The 17,752-nt window shown below is 37.3% G+C and overlaps 1 protein-coding gene across 4 annotated transcripts in view; it reads right to left on the bottom strand.

The window, feature by feature from the left end:
* The window catches only part of prickle2b (prickle homolog 2b), an 87,299-nt gene that overhangs the window by 17,307 nt on the left and 52,240 nt on the right, over positions 1 to 17,752 (bottom strand). The window contains exon 1 of one of the 4 annotated variants that reach the window (XM_077203240.1): positions 348 to 910. The exons of the other annotated variants lie outside the window; for them this stretch is intronic. The gene's annotated coding sequence lies outside the window, so the exon portion shown is untranslated. Of the gene's footprint in view, positions 1 to 347; positions 911 to 17,752 lie in introns of those variants that run through there. 4 annotated transcript variants of the gene reach the window in all.

The raw sequence follows: 17,752 nt of genomic DNA, 5'->3' as shown, positions 1-17,752 counted from the left end.
TCACCAAACAAAGGCTTAATCCGACTATCAGAAACAGGTCAACTAGCAATGACTGAAGATACAAGATAACTGGTGAAAGTTGTATTCAGTCTTTCGCAGGCGCCTAAAAGGTTTATTTTTTAACACCGTTTAAACAGACGCGTCGATCCGTAACATATGACGGAAACCGTATCAACGCCTGATTTAGTTGTAACTATAAAATGTATACAATGTAGTTTATGTATCAACTTTCTCGGAATAGCTCGACCACATCACGCAGCGAGCGAAGGGAAAAGTCATCACGCAGATTTTAAACTGCAGACCCGATTGAAGTATCAGATCTAGCCACGTACGTAGGCTACACTTACCTTTTACCATGAACGGAGATGAGAGACTTCGATGTCGCCAGTCGTGAATCGATCTAAGCACGCGCTACACATTTCCAGCCTGAAAAGCGATCTGTTGTTGCACTTTCACTTCCCCACAAATAAGCGCTCGCTGCGATTCAATCCGCGCGTCTTTATCAAGCACTAGACTGACCAGCCTTAGTTCGTACGAAGGTATCGTCCAGGAAAGACATGGCTCAAGCTTTGGTGCTTTGGATAAAACATCTACAGTAACGTGAAAGCACGAAGCGTCCCCGCAGATCCAGCGCGCTTCTCCGTGATAGTTCCAGCAGCATTCGGGGCGTAAAGCCATGAACAGCCTGCGCTTCCCCTTAATAACAGGCTATGAGAGCTCAGTGAACCGTGGCTTGGACTCCACTGGCTCGCTGTTCGCTCTGCCCACTCGAGCTTGTGAATGGTAATGAGCGTCCATGATGTCAGCAAGTCAACGTCCCTACATTAGTTTAATTAGCACCGTGAATAGCTGCTGTTGTTGGAATCATTTACATGCAAATCAGTCTCTTTCCCTCCAACTGTAAAGAGCCCAGACAATACACGCATTTCACAAATAAAAAAGGAGGGGAAAGAACGTTTATATGTAAATAATGTACACATTTAGGATACAATTTTAATTTTCATAAATAAGCCAGAAATAGTTAACATTTTAAATGTTCTGAATCAATTTCAACATTAACAATTTGTTATAATAACAGTATAATATTATAATCATTATAACAATTTGACAACATTCATATGACCTGCCACACACAAAATTAATTTTAGTTTTTAGAAAATAAAATATGTTAATCACAGGCAGCTGTGATGGGCTCTTTCTCTATATATGGGCATATGAAGAAGAAGAAAATCATATCCAATAAATAAATAAATAAATAAATAACAGGAGAGGAGGAAGGCATTCCTGGCCAGTTTGCAGCCCGTTATATTATTATTATTATCATGAAATAGCCAATTGAATAAATGCTTTTAAAAACTTTTTGGGGAAACTTTATTGGATTGTATCCTTTCCCTAAAAAAATACCACATTTGAACATATCTAACAGAACATTTGAGCATGTCAGATTCTTTTTATAATATATGCATAGTTTGCCATATTAAAGGGGTTATATTATTTACCCACTGACACATTTCACCCAGTTCTCCCCTAATCTGAAATCTCATGGTGAGACAACCAAGACCACCAAAAACCAACACAGATCGTTCATAGATGATGCTATGATGCATGAGCTATGCCTGGTTGGGTAAATCAATACTTATTTCAAAAGCTCTCTCTCACAACACCAGTTCGCAACAAAGAGAGAGAAAAAAGCAGGGCAACAACAGTGGTTGCATTACTTAATAAAACGTCCATAAATCAATTTGAATGCAGCTGGCTGTTTAACTTCCAGTTTGCTTAAGTTCTCTGTGTGGATGTGCAGCCATCTGAAAAGAGGGTATCTCTTATTAGACTGTGCTTCTCATTTACCATGCCAGCCTGAGCCAAACCCCTACACACACACAGTAGTATCAATTACCCCCGTCCCAGTGCTTTAGGCTTGGAGAGTAACACGCACTGACAGCCACTCTGTTCCCCACAGCCACAAGCTCAGTGACATGCCTGGCCACAAGCCTACGCTGCTCTCCAAATCATGCGGCTGATGGGCTTCTTTTATAATCGCTTCTATAGGTGTGTTTTAAATCACAGTATTCTGCCTGCATGTCTGACATCAAATGAAAAATACAATTTGAATGGCTTGATCCAAGTAAGCACAGTGTAGTTAAAAGCATGACAGTTTTACCATATAGACCCCCCCCCCCCTTCTAAAGCGCTTTGAGTGCTTAGAAAGCACTATATAAATGTAACAAATTGTTATTAATTATTATTATTATTATTATTATATAAAACAGTGAATTATGCTTGATTTCTGCAAAAATATTTCTCCTTTCATTTTAGTATTATTTATATAGTTTTTATTAGTTAATTTTAGTAAATAAAATTGTAATTTTTTGATTTTTTGTGTGGATTTTTTTCAAAGGTATACAATTTAGTTTTATTTAAATTTTATTTTTATTTCAGTTTTAGTTTTTTATTTCCAGTTAGTAATTGTAATAGTGCACCCTAAAATGAAAATAAAGTCTTAATTTCACCCAGGTGTTGTTCTAATGCCATATGTCCTTCTTTCTTTTTCTGACCACAAAAGGAGAATTTAAAAAAATTAATTGTCGAGCTCGTGCTCGTCCATATATATATCATCCATGTTGTGCTTTCTTGATTTCTCACAACTGTGTGCTTTTTCTGGGTTACCGTAGTTGGAGCGAACTGCGGCGCTAATAGAGTCTCACGAACGCTCACGCTGTGCAGCCGTGCACAGAAGACCAAACGGCCAAGATCAGGATTTTCTTTAAATAATACATTTCAGGTTGTTTTCTTTACCAAACCTGATTGTATACCCCCGGAGCACTTGGAACATACAGCACTTGTCGCATGGGACCATTCTGATACTTTTCCGTATTTTTTAAAAAGTCTGATGCTGGTCACTATTCTCTGCCATAATATGGAAGAGCGCAAGCGCGAAAGGGCATACGACAGAACAACACCATGGTAAGTATATTATGACTTTATTTTCATTTTAGGGTGCACTATCCCTTTAAACTTATTTCAGTTTTAGTTACTGGGAATCAGTGTAAATTTGGTTTTGTCTGAATAAGAATGGCAAAGGTAGACTAAAATGGATGTTGATTAACTTCACAAAAGCACCACACCCCACTTTCTTAGCAAAAATGCTGATGGCTATCATTCTAAGTCAACACTAGGGCAGCTGTACAGCTCAACAGCTGATTGCAGAGGAATGCTTACGTCTCTTTTTCTGGTGAGACCTCAGGATGAGATAACCAAATTCCATTCCATTTCAAGGAATCAAGGTAAAGCAAACCACCTCTTCTGCGTTCCTTGCAAATGGCTCTTTTTCCCCCCAATAAAAATTCACTCTAGGCTGTATGAGTTGTCTTTAATATAATTCATGCCTTTGGATATAGCTTTTCATGCAGTTATGCCAAAGCCTGGACATTCTTCTCATGTGTCAGGGTGAATTATGTGCAAAAATGTTATATATGTAGAATAAAAAGTTAGAACCGAGACTGCGCTTGAAATTCAATTTGGAGTTTCGTTAACTATTTACAATCTTTACGGTGAAGAGAGGAAAGAAGAGACAGCAGGCTGTGTAAAACATTAAGCTATCCAATGCTGCGCTGGGACACTGAGCTCTGTGACCTTGTGAATTGGCTGGCTATTTCTGCCCCACTTCTTCCACTTTGAAAGGGCTCTTCACTGTATGGAAGTACTGCTGTGCCACATCCATCAATGCATCAGATTAAAGGGAGGACAGCAGCTGCAGAGCACGATGGGAAGTTTTCTAAGCCATCCACATGCATTTTTCTGATTCAACCCAGGGCACATTTGATTTGACGGTACAAGTCAGGTTACAAGTGGCGATACAACATCACACATGGACTATTATATTGTACATTTAATGGCTTGTTTTAAGATGAAACAATGAAGTGTCTCTAAAAATACACTAAGCTTTTGGACAGCACTGATGATTCATCTCTCTCTCTCTCTCTCTCTCTCTCTCTCTCTCTCTCTCTCTCTCTCTCTCTCTCTCTCTCTCTCTCGCACATAGCAATCATACGCACAAATATAAACCAGTGCTTTCAGTCAGAACAATGTGAGGGGGCTGGGTCAGTGACTCTCAAAGGGTCTTACATCACATTCCAGGGCCCATTTCACTGAACATCCATTCATTCAATACTAGAGAAGATCCACTCAGAGATGGTTGTTACATCCCACAGCACAGCATGTTATTTCTCAAAAAGTACACAGGGTCTTGCCAGTGGTCCTATTATAAAGTTAAGAACTCAATGCACCTAAATTGGCATAATGTTGCCAGCAAGCTACTGAAATCCTTCATGTTTGAGCAAGTATAAGAATAGATAAATTGCCTGTGCTGGGTAGATTTCTTACTGATTCTAAATTACATGAAGACAACAATTGTAGTTAGTAATGTAACCCATTACATTACAAATTGAAGGTAATGTAATCTGACAACTTTTAGATTACTTTTGACCCAACTCATTTATCACATTGAGTTGAATAGGATAACCTTGTACCATATTGATTATTTTTTTTATTTTTAATAAAATCAATTAGTTAATTCCTCAATGAATTGTCTACACGAGTATTGGCAATGATTTATGGAAAGGGCACAATGAATTCTAATTCATCATGTGGTATTGTGCCACCTGTATTGTTATGGTGGTTATCAATATCCATTTTATAAGGTAAAAAGCAAATTTAGTATATAAGAATGGTATATTAACATTACATCCCTGAATGAAATATACAATTGTAAATTGTAAAATATTCAGTCAACAATATGCCATCCAGTATATTATCCATTTCTTATAGAGAATTTCTGGCAACCACAGCTTTACGCAAGTTATTTTTACAGTATAGTTAGTTTTGTGCATATCCTGTTCATGTATATTACAAATATATAATGCACATTATCTTGTAAAACAGAGCAAAACAGGACTATTTTGATAATTATACACTTTCATGCGAGGAAATCACCGAGGACCGCGTTCTAGCTTTCATTTAGTGATGGTTTCAGAGCAGCAAGTTAAACTTTAAAGTTAAAAAAAGGGAACACAAGTATGCCCTGTTTAAATATTTAGTTTGGGGAGGCTGCAGCAGCCAGGGAACAGTCATTTACACAGAGCTGGGACTGAGATAGGCCTGACATGTCCGGAAGAGAGAAAGAAACAGATGGAGAGGAATGGCAAGATAAATGTGCATGATAAGTTTGTTTGGATGTATTTTGGCAGAAAACAGAAACTACAGTTGAGACACACTTACGCTCCACTTTATGACTGATAACCTTGTGTCACTATTAAACCTCTACAAATCATTTAAAAAGCTCAGACTCAGATTAGATTGAATTCAGAGAACAGTTCTCATTATAAGAAGTTACAATTGTCCAAAAATGTTTGTAGCCTAGCAATATTTAAACCACACCTAATGTATGAATATTATAGCATTAAATAACAAAACATCAAACAAATTGCCAGTTCCTTTAAAGGAAGATAGTACACAATTTTCATCACCCATCTGGTAAATGTATTACCAGAGACGTATAGACCCCTCTGTCCAAAATGTTCTACACTTCCTTCTTACGGACAAACCATGCTAGGACTCACTTTCAACAATTCACCTTTAAAATAGATATATTATACCTCTGGACAAGCTTTGCACCTTTGAGATTTCCAGAAGCCAGAAGTGGAAAAACAAGAATACTAGTGTCCATTATAGTTTGATTTCACCCCAGAAATGGGCAACAATCTATTAGAGGAAGAGGGAGGCTCAGGCTGCTATGGAAACAACAGGAGATAATATGAAAGGACAAAAGGACATTACAGGAATGGCATAACAAAGAGGAGGAGACTTTATCTAAACTATTCATTATGGTTGTTAATCTATTAAGAGCTTTAAAAGGCAAAGGCATATGACAAAGGCAGAAATCCACAACATTCCGTACATGAGACATGGCAGAAAATGAACTAATTAAATTAGAGATGCTAAAGATTAGAGAATAGAGAAAATAGCATATTAAATGGTGTCTCGCTTACTGACAGGCGTAGCAGTGAGAGGTAAAATCGAAAGCTGAAAGGTGAATTAAAGTTCAAACTGACATTAAATTGTGAAAAATAAAAGCCAGAGGCTATTGGGATTGATTGTAAGAGGTTCTTTGGAGGAACGCTGTCTCTCTTACGATTTTATACACTACTGTTCAAATATTTGTGGACAGCAAGCTTAAGAAATTAACACTTTTATTCACCAAGGATGCATTCAATTGATCAAAAAAGACAGTAAAGACTTTTACAATGCACAAAAGATTTATACTTTAAATAAATTCTGTTATTCTGAACTTTCTATTCAAAGTATCCTGACAAAAGGACAAAAGGTTTTAAAAAAATGTAAGCAGCGCAACTGCCTTTAACATTGACAATAACACAAAAATGTTTATTGAGCACCAAATCAATATGATTATGATTTCTGAAGGATCATGTGATAATGAAGACTGGAATAATGATGCTGAAAATTCAGCTTTGTCATCAAAGGAATAAATTCCATTTCAAAATATACCCAAAATAGAAAAAATGTATTTTAAATTGTAATATTATTTCACAATATACAGTTTTTATTGTGTTTTCGATCATATAAATGCAGCCTTGGTGAGCAAAAGAGAAAAATTAAAAAAAATCTAAACGACCCTACACTTTTGAACAGCAGTGTATACAATATTCAAGAAAGTAAAAGTTAACACAAAAATATGAGAAAAGAGTGAGATGATAAATATAGTGAGAACGAAAGATGGACTATATTCTTCCATATTAGCTCCATAAATCCTCCTTGCACTTCAACAGTCCTCATCTCTCTAAATCTCACCCTGTGGTCTCTGCTTATTTACATTTCTCTCAAGAAGAACGTTACACCCTACATGGCATTAATGGCCCAGGCAGGCATCAAGCAGAAAGGGGAGCACACACACCTACCATTTTGGTGTGTTTATTTGAACTGCAAATGATGGGGGATGGAGTGTTTGTGTGAGTGTGTGTGTGTGTGTGTGCGCGTGTGTGTGTGTGTGTGTGTGTGTGTGTGTGTGTGTGTGTGTGCGCGCGCGTGTGTGTGTGTGTGCGCGCGTGTGTGTGTGTGTGTGTGTGTGTGTGTGTGTGTGTGAGTGAGGGACACTGGAGATGGAGAAGGTTTGGTGTTAAACTGCAGGTCTTGGTCCATTTCACAAATATCTACACTCTTAGTATGCTTTTCATTGTGCGCTTGTTTCTCACAGGCTCCCTCGGCTTCATACACAGACGCTTCTCTGAACGGGACGTCCCAGAGACGGAGCAGAGTGCAGGGATGGAGTGGAGTTATACACGCACCCCAAACCTCTTTGACATGGAATTAAACCCTCCTTTGTCGACTCTTTACTAATTTTCCTCACTTACTAAGAAGAAACTGACGCACTGTGGGAACTGCCAGGCCAGACCTGATTCACATATGGAAAGCAGCCTTTCTGCCACACAATGGCATCAACTGGAGCCGTTCCAAATCTCCACAGTCTACCTAACCAAGCTGCCAGTGATCAAAGCTGCAACTTTTTTGTGTTCAAAATGTATATAATAATCGAGTAGATCATGAATAGATTTTTCTGAACCGTGTTTTTGTCTTATCCTGAATCATACGATACACCTATAATAAGTGTTTATATTCAGACTATTTTAGACTGGTTCGGGTTGTACCACTGCGGAGTAGCCCTGTACCTGCGTGACTCGTCCTAGACATAAACAGAGAGAAGTAGCTCCGGCTAAAATGTTCTTTCGTAAGAAACATGCAGTTATGTTTATTAACCACAAGAGCGTCAATAGTTACAGACTGCAGCTTTAAGTAAGGAGATTATTCTGGGGTGGTTGGTAGATCCAGAGCAGAAAAACAATAAAGTAGAAAAACGGTTATAACACTTAATATTTAAAGAATGTTTTAAGTTCTTAGCAATGTAACTCATGTTGGTTTCATATGGTTTTAAAAATGTTTTATACTATTTTCACATTTAAAGTGTAATTGCGCAGATTTTCAAACCACTTTGATACAATGCTGGTAGTCTACTACTGTATGTAAATGAACAATGATTCCTCGTTATCTGTGTTATGTGGGCTTAAAAATCACGTTTATTTATCAGCAAAAGTCCACAGGATGACGCAAAATGCTCCGGGGCTTTCATGAAAACTACAGATTATATTTCCGCATTTTTGTATCCCCGCCCACGGACAGTCAGATCGACAGAGGGTTATTAACAGAACAGTTATTGTAAGGGTAGGTTCACTGAAAATTGTCTCGTACTTTGTCTACTTAATAAACACCATTATGGTAAAAATGGAACACTATGGCAACACCTTTCTTACCTATATGTGACACCGTTTTGCTTCATGAAGGCGGAACTGACAGACTGACAGTTTTTTTAAGTTTTCCCCTCTGTTTGACCTAAAACACTCGTTGTTTGGCTCGTTGTTATCCAGTTTAAAATGACTATAAAAACATGGAGGTTTTTCATATTTTCTGTCGTATTGTTCTCTTCATTTTTACGATTCTTTGAATTCTTTAGCCACTGCCTACATCGCGCTGGATCCTTCACTGGAAACCAAAAGTAACTCACTCCCACTAAACGTTTACTCTTTGAGTTCTTGCACCCGGGAACATTACAAGTCGACACCATTATGACTCAAAGTTTGCTAAGAAGTATTTTCTACTAAAGCAAGGCACCATTTGACCCTGGTCAAGCGTATCCTTAGCAGATTGGTGGGAGTGGCCTTGGATGGCAACATGCCTAGTGCATTATGGGTGTTGAAGTTTTCCTACTTATTTGGCAAAAGGGAAGACAACAGCCTTTTTTTCTTTGTTTTCTCTAGTCAGGTAGCACCTATTTCAAATGTTTCCCCTTTCCACTCCGTAGGCAGCTGAGTTTTATTGAAAGTCCATTTTCCCAGAAGTGCAGTATCCCTTTAATTACTCTAAAAAAGTCACGTGGTGTAACCATCAAGTACAAAGTAATAACTACAGTTTATTTACAAAATACAGGTACATGTTAGTTTAAACAACTTAATCAGTACTTACAAAACAATTTTTAGATATATTTTTCCAGGCAATTTTTTTTATTTGTTTTTTTACAAATATCATTGTTTTCAGAGAGTTGCACAACATGACTTGAGCTGACCCTAATCTTGTAATAAAAAAATTCAAATTACTAGATATTTTACGAGAATTTTGTTAAAACCCCAATATATATAACGCACACGCACAAACATATAGACTCTGACGTGGCACACCTGCCTTTTCTGAGTTATTTTCTATCCCGGTTAATTGCTGGGTGAAAGTCGTTGAAATCTGAAATAACTCACAGTTCCTACCATGGACGCCTGAGAGAGGGTAGGCTGTAATTCTACAGTGCCAAATCAGAGCTGTTTCTTAAACCCCTCAGCATGTGGGTGTAGAAAGGACATAAATAGCACACTTTCACTAAACAAAAATTAGACATTTAAAACACAGAAATCTAATAGGCGACTTTAATGGAACATTGTAAGAAATGCTGCAAAGCTTACAGTGTCATAAATATGTTAACTGTTAATGTGACTGAGCTTGTACCTTCTGAAATAAAATAACAAACCAAATGAGAGCCATGTACCATAATGAAAAATTCAATCCAGTTTATCTGCATCCCAACGGCTCTTGGCTTGATGTTAATTACTGATTAAAATGTTAAAACAATTTAGCTTGTGGCTGGAATATGTAATCGCTCTACTTTATCATTCACGGCTGGTGCCGAGAGACCAATCCGCCAAACGCTGCATCTGTCACCCCTTCCGGCGATTCGTCACTGTGCGGGCGTAACAAGTAAGAGGATATGACATAATTATCCATTTGTTCATCTGTTACACGCTAGCTATCAAGCCCTCAATATGAAGCCATAAAATCAATGAAACAGAGTCAGGCTAGAGAAGAGGGCACTGTGTCTGTTTTCATCATGCTTATCATGAATTATCATTTTCAGGCCAGAAGTCAGTAGTGCAGCAGCTAGCATGTGAGCATTCGGTGTTGACACATGCCTGATAATTAGCACTTTTGGTATTAAAGGTCTTGTCATACAGGTATGCTTTGCTAATATATAACAATACAACACAGCATTAGTGTGCAGTAGAAGACATATATGCTGCTAAAAAGACCAGTTTAGCCAGTCAGCAGGTATGTTGTTTTAGATTCTAAAAGGGGGCTTTACTGGCAAAACCAACAAGACTTCCTTTGCTAAACAAGCGTCACCAGATAATTTTTGCTGGCTGTATTATGGCTATGAAGCTCCACTAACTAGCTTAGAACCAAACTAGCATAAATCAGTTAGCGTAGTTGTAGTCTTTGCCTCCATTGACCTCCTCTGTAGTGAGGTTACAGCTGTGGTTGATCTAATTATTGATCTGTTTACTATCATTTAGTGTTTAATCTCAGCCTGAAGAGTTTTATTTTCTTATCAGCTACCCAAATAGGGGTCTTGTTTAATTATTTTTGCATAGTATGAAGCAAATTATGTAGCAAATCAGGCCATACGTGCATCTAAACATGATAACAGACCTCTTAAGTGGCCTATAGTGCAGAGACAATGAAATAAAATAAATATGTAAGGCTCACAGATTTGAAATGACGCTAGTAAGCAGTTTTTCCTTCCTCACAGGATTCTGTGTGTGGGAGTGCGAACAATGTATGAACTCAACCATCTGGTCTATTTTACAGCCTGTGTGTGCAAATCCGTCTTATTTCTAAAGTAGCATCTCAAGTTTTCATTGCCCACTTTTATTCTTCCCTCAAAAGAGTCATCTTTTTGTCTGAAAGTAGACGAACATGCCATCTAAGAGATGTTGTTGAGATAAGAACAAAGGGAGTTCAGGACAAGACAGGTCACACTCACAGGAGTCTCCACCACAGACGACTCTGTTTTAGAGGCCAGTTGAGGAATTTGACACACCAAAGTTGGTGACCTTCGTAAACTTTAGAGATCCTGTGTCGGCCACAAACACACACGCTTGCACACAAATAAAAAACAACTCTTCAATTCGAACAAAACCCACACACACACACACACACACACACACACACACGAGTAGTTAAAAAGTTTTGGCAAAATTCTTGGATCAATCTGTTCCTAATTTAAAAATAATTAACTTTTGTCTCCATCAAGATAATAGTGTCTTTAATAAATGTCCCATAAATATTCTTAGATGCAAAAAAAAAAAGTTCTGTTTGTGTTTCCCAACCAGTCAGACAAGGCACAACTGGTGTGAGTTTGGGAGCGGAGCTAACTGGTTATCTGTCAATCACTGGGTATTGATGTCTATATGTTGATTGTATGAACAGTAGAACTTAGCATAATTCCTAATTCATTACATTTTCATACACATCTGAATTAGTTCTTAACCTCTCATAAATGTTAATGAATTTGGAGAATTCTAGATGTGCGACCGTGTGCCCGAGACTAACCATTTGCATAAAACATTCCCAAACCATCTTCATATAAGAGCTTTTTGAGGGCTTTACTCTCAGCAAGCATACGAAGCTCTGTAAATATGAGCAATGCCAAGCATGTCATCCTCAAAACCAGTTCAAACACAATAAGCACCTTTTAAACAGACCCAGAATACCGACTTTCATACACATCTATACAGACAAACCTTCAAAAATAACACTTTTTTTTCATTAAGGTGAACCAAACACCTTCATCTTAGTTTGATTATATGAATATGTGATTTTTGTGTATGTGTGGTTTCAGTTGTTCCTACATTTCTTCCCCCTGAATTTAGAAGGCATTTTAGTACAAAACTTATTGGTGAATCAAGTTCACCAATCAAATTCTTTGTTTGAGAAAACATTTGTACACAGATTTCACGCACACATTTCTGCGCTTGCCACTTAGTGAATGAGACCAATTGTTTTTGCAAATTCATTTAGTCACGTAACTGGCACAGAAAACACACACTTCAGCTTTGAAACAAAATTTCACACTAGCAAAAAACTAAATTCAGCATAATAGTCATATACATAAAAAAGACTAAATTGAAATCAGTTGTATCAAAGCCTGACACCTGCTTAATGGAGGGAACAATCACTATGATTCATTTCTATGTCCTTTACATTTTCTAAGTGAGTTTTGCTGTCTCTAATTGCCTTGAGTTGACATTAATACTGAAGAGATGACTCAGTGTGGGTCTCAACCTCTCTTTGCTCATCTGCTACCAGCTTTCTCCACTACGCTTTTTAGGCCATTGCAAGGGTCTTAGATTGGTTTAAATAGGCAATTCATTGCATGACTAAGTCGGCTGCCTCTTAATCAGAAATTATATTACTGAGATGATAAATGACAACAGCCCATTAACGACAGACATGGTCATGATGAGGAAATGTTTAAATCTCATGTCCTGTATGTAGAGCATGGTGTTGGTTATACTGGTATTTTCAATGATTGGACATTGGGATAGCGCATAATGCTTGAAGGGACAGTTCATCTAAAAACAAAAACGAATTTACGCTCCCTCATTTGATTGGGCCATTTGATTGTAATCTAGTAAATGAGAAATAATTGCAATTGTTCAGGTCAACCGCTATAAAGTTCTTGTCGCTATAGCATTAGAACCAAAGACTATAGATATAGCAAGACCGATCACTCCTGGAAATTAAATAATGAACTAATCACAATAAATGGGGACTCAAATTCAAACATAAAGTCACCATAAAAGCATATTACTAGTGGTTCATACAACTCATGCATTATTTTCCAAGTCTGATAATCTTCTCCTTCAGAGTTGACAAATAAACAGATAATTGAGCTTAACGCAAGAATTGAATCAGTTCAATTTGTGAATGAATCATTTACAACAGTTTTGTAAATGAGATCAACCGATCAGACTTGAGATTCTTTCATGAACCAGACGATGCTACTTCTCTGAACTCATTGTACAAAAAGGAATTAAGTTCTAAGGAATTAACTGAATTTCAGTTTTTGACAGAATTTTTATTTATGGGTGAGCTATTCCTTTAATACTCTGGGTAATTAGAGTTCAGTTCAAATTCTGTTCATCAGAGTTCAATGAGAATATATGACAGATTTGGGTTAGGTGGTACAAAGTGTTGTTTGTGTGTGTATGTCTCAGTAAGATTGATCAAATGAAGAAATGATTAGGCTTGAAAAGTCTTCGTGGCCATGGCAGATTCTCTTTCATTATTAGAGAAACAACCCCTACTCAAGCCCCAGGGAATTGCAAGTGTGTGATTGAGTGAGTGAGTGAGTGAGTGTGTGTGTGTGTGTGTGTGTGTGTGTGTGTGTGTGTGTGTGTGTGTGTGTGTGTGTGTGTGTGTGTGTGTGTGTGTGTGTGTGTGTGTGTGTGTGTGTGTGTGTGTGTGTGTGTGGAGTTGACAATGGTCTTCAGGTGGAACATAATTGTTTGCAAATGGTTTAGTCAAGCAATGATGAAAAAGCACTATGGGGCTAAATGTGTTTATGTGAGAAAATGTTCAACATATAACATGCCGGCTAGAAGCCAAATGCCGAGAATGAGACAGATCAGCCATCCAGCTCATCTACTGAAGCATGACCGTTCAATGGAAGGGATCTATCACACTTCTCCTCTTGCTAGCGTCTGGGAGGATGTTGTGCCAACCATTTTATTGAGAGTCAGATTTAGGGCTTTGTGGGAATGAGTGTGTCTGGGGGATGGGACATTAGAAAGGGATGGTTAGGGTGTTAATGGTTAAATGTCTGGCTTGCCTTGTGCTGATGTCATTGGATCAAGATAGCTTCCTTAAAACACAGCATGTGGTTGAAACTAGACCCAGACGCAAGGAGAAACTGGTTATGGGTGCATGAAACCTTGAAATGTTAAATCTATGGTCATAGATATTAGATTGGTCTTAGAGAAATACCGTAAACAGTCTTAGATATTTTTAAATGAACATTCTCCACTTTCCTTCTTGAAATATAACCCAATGTCAAACACAATAAAGTAAAAAGGCTCCTTAAATTTTGAGGTTATTGTCCATCTTCAAAGAGAAGCCAGTTTTATTTGCTTAAATTTATTGGACCGAACCATAAGGCAGAATAATGGATACGTTTCTAGCAAGGTGTCAGAGTTTAAAATGAGGAATAGATGAAAAAACGAGAAAGGGAGAAAAAAGAGAAAAGACCAAGTTTGCTCTCTTATACTTGCATTGACAGGAGTCAACATGAGTCTTTGTCTTTCTTTTGCTTACTTGGGGGAAGCAAAACCTTTTTTACAAAGTCACATTTTTCTATAGAGCTGAACATTAAAACAAATAATATCTATTGTGAGCCTTAGGAACAGTTTAAAACAACTGTTAAATTGTAGAAATGCATAATCCACAACATTGTGAAGGGTTAAATCATAAAAGGGCATAAAAAGGTGTAAGAATATAAACAGTGCATTTAGATATTATATATTTAGGTAATAAATAAATAAATATATCCACAATACAATCTCAATACAAAATATCTATATTCTATACCCTTGACCGTTAAAGATCTAGAATATCTATTTTTAATAATAAATAAATATAAAGCTATATACAAAACTAATATATATATATATATATATATATATATATATTAGTTTTGTATATAGCTTTATATATATATATATATATATATATATATATACACACACAAACACACTATTTTCTTCTAGTCTTGTGTACACAAGCATTAAAAGCATTTGGGGCCGATCGCGTGGCTGGAAAGGAGGTGTAAAGCCCGAGGGAAGCTAAAAAGTTGGTCTGTGTAATTTTAAAATGCAACGGTTGTAAACCAGAACGAATACCAGCAACACAACTTGGAGGGAAGTACTCTGAACTCTGGAGTTAAACACATGCAATATGAACAAACAAAGCACACAGTCCGAACCTCAGCCATATTTAAGCACTAAAACTCATGGTCTCTGCTCATGTACTGATCCTGTCTGCCTAATTACATCTAAACAGTCAGTCAGTCCCAGTGAAAGGCTACAGGAATATGTTACATTAATAACAATCACTAGCAGTCTTATCACACTCGGCACAGCTTTCACCAGCTTAATGAGTGAAGGAGTGCTTAGCAAGATCTGCGAAACAATACCGGCGGGCCAGACGAGGCCACGAACAACACACACATTCACTCACACAGCAGATGAAAACTGCACCCACAGCATTCTTCCATCAACTGAAGCTCTTTTAATATTCCTGACGTGTGGTTTGCACTCAAGCACTAGATGCTGCTGTGTGTGTATGTGTGTGAAGAGCAAAAACGCATTAGGAAATCGTTACAGGGCAGAGGTTTACAACAGTCATTTTGTTTGTGTGAGGTGCATGTTTAGCAAATCTGGTTCTAATTATGGAGATCTTTCTGATTTATAGGACGCACTAAATCTTTTCATGGTAAATTTGATATATAATAATTTCATATATTATTTTATAATAAAAAAGTAATAGTAAAATGACTTATTGTTACAGCACTAGGGGTGTGTGTGTGTGTGTGTGTGTGTGTGTGTGTGTGTGTGTGTGTGTGTGTGTGTGTGTGTGTGTGTGTGTGTGTGTGTGTGTGTGTGTGTGTGTGTGTGTGTGTGTGTGTGTAAAGAGAAACAGAATCTGCATTAAGAAACAACAAACATGTTATTGTTTTATTTAGGAATATTTGTTTGTGTTTTGTGCATGTTCTGCATATCTGGTTCTAATTCTAACAGAGACCTTCCTGATTTATATGATGCAGTAATTGTTTTCATTCAACAAAAATAAAATACAAAAAAATGTAATAAAAAATAATTGGCAAATGGACTGCATTTATATAGCGCTTTCAACAGACCCATGGCCACCAAAGCGCTTTACATATTGCCTCACATTCACCCATTCATTCCCTCATTCATACACCGACGGCGGTGTCAGCCATGCAAGGCGACATCCAACTCGTCGGGAGCAGCCGGGGCTAGGTGTCTTGCCCATGGACACCTCGACACTTGGCCAGGTGGAACCAGGGATGGAACCACCAACCTTCCGGTTTGTAGACAACCTATGAACCACTGAGCCAATGCCACCCCAATGTCATGTCAAAGTCTCATGGCAAATAAAATAAAATTACAGTACTTTTATAGGCATTTAAATTTTTATGTAACAAAAATTAAATTCATAAAAAATAAATTAAAAGTTTTTCCCACTTTTCTCCAAAATCTTATTTTTAACTTCCGTTGTCCCCTATATATCCAAATACCCACTCCTGGATATTATCCTAAAACATGCCACTGCTCTTCTCTGTACGTCTTTTGCTGTATTTGGCAAATCAATTATGAGCAACTGTGCATTTTTACTTATTTGGAAAAGACTCCTAAATGATCGTGTGTCCCTCAGGTAAACAAGAGAGGAAATGGACAGAGCCAGAGAAAAGAAACAAATTAGAGGGGGGGAGGGTTTTGGGGGGGTAGATGCTTGATTTTTTTTTTTTTTGACAGATTGTCAGGCTGGGGGAGGGAATGAGAGTGTGCCAGGCTTGGACCAGCATCTGGATATTGCTGTGCAGAAGGAAGCCAACGAAAGCTTGATCGAAGATCAGATGAAAGTGATGGCCCAGTGATGCCTTTACTGGCAGAGCTTTGTCAGCATGAAGGCCAGAACTGTGAAGTTAATCTTTACTGAATACTGCAGGACTACAGTCATCAAGCCCACACACACTCACACTTCAGTATGAATCTTTAACTTGAAACACGATCAGGACTTAAGCTTGGCTGAACATTGCCTAAATTAATGGTTATCAATGAGGAGAAAAGAGACATTAGAGTTGAGTATGTTTGGGATTTGGACACCATAATGTTCTGTAATCTGATTTAAGCTACTAAACGCATGGTTTGAGGTAACTTAACAAAATTAGAACCTCAAGTGATTTGAGATGCTTTTCACAGGCAGTAACTTCATAAACGCTCTATCTTGCACACCACAAATTAAAACGTGGCTGTGAGAAATAGACATAAAATGGAAGCAACATCAGTCTCCATTTACAGACATTCAAAAGTCATATATAATGACAAATTCAAATTTAATAATAAAAAAAAGTTTAAAATATACAATGTTGTTCACAATGTTGGTGTTAAGTAAAGTAATACAACCAAGGACGCATTAAATTGATCAAATATGACATTAAAGACATGCAGATTTCTGTTTGAAATAAATGCTGTTCTTTTAAACTTATTCATCAAAGAATCATGGGGAAAAAAATTCAGTTCATGGTTTACCACAAAAATATTAAGCAGCACAACTGGTTTTCAACATTAATAATTATAAGAAATGTTTCTGAATGATCATGTGACACTGAAGACTGGAGTAAAGGCTGCTTTGCCATCACAGGAAAAAAAAATACATTTTACTATATTCTTAAAAAAGAATGCTTCTAAGAGCTCTCAAAAAATTTGTACATTTAAATTATAGCCTAATACATAAAATAAATTACAACAAAATAATAATAATAAATCTGTCTAGTCTGGGTACAGTATGATTACCTAGAGCTCTTACCTTACAACTCTTTTGTCTGTTTCACTCTTATTTTCTTGCTCTTTTCCACCTTATTTTCTTTCAAGTGTGTTTTTAATTTTCCTTCCAAGGAATCTCTGAGGGCGTTAGCATTACACTGCTCTCCGCACGCGTACGCACATGCACAAACCTACAATTTTTCTCATTCCCTTAGACAAGAGCCTCCAAATGTGACATG

This window comes from Siphateles boraxobius, unplaced genomic scaffold, assembly GCF_051911475.1.
Source record: "Siphateles boraxobius isolate OS27281-9 unplaced genomic scaffold, OSU_SipBor_1 5, whole genome shotgun sequence".
In the NCBI taxonomy this organism is placed as follows: domain Eukaryota; kingdom Metazoa; phylum Chordata; class Actinopteri; order Cypriniformes; family Leuciscidae; genus Siphateles; species Siphateles boraxobius.
Note: the sequence above shows the minus strand (reverse complement) of the source record. Positions and strands in the feature narration are given on the sequence as shown.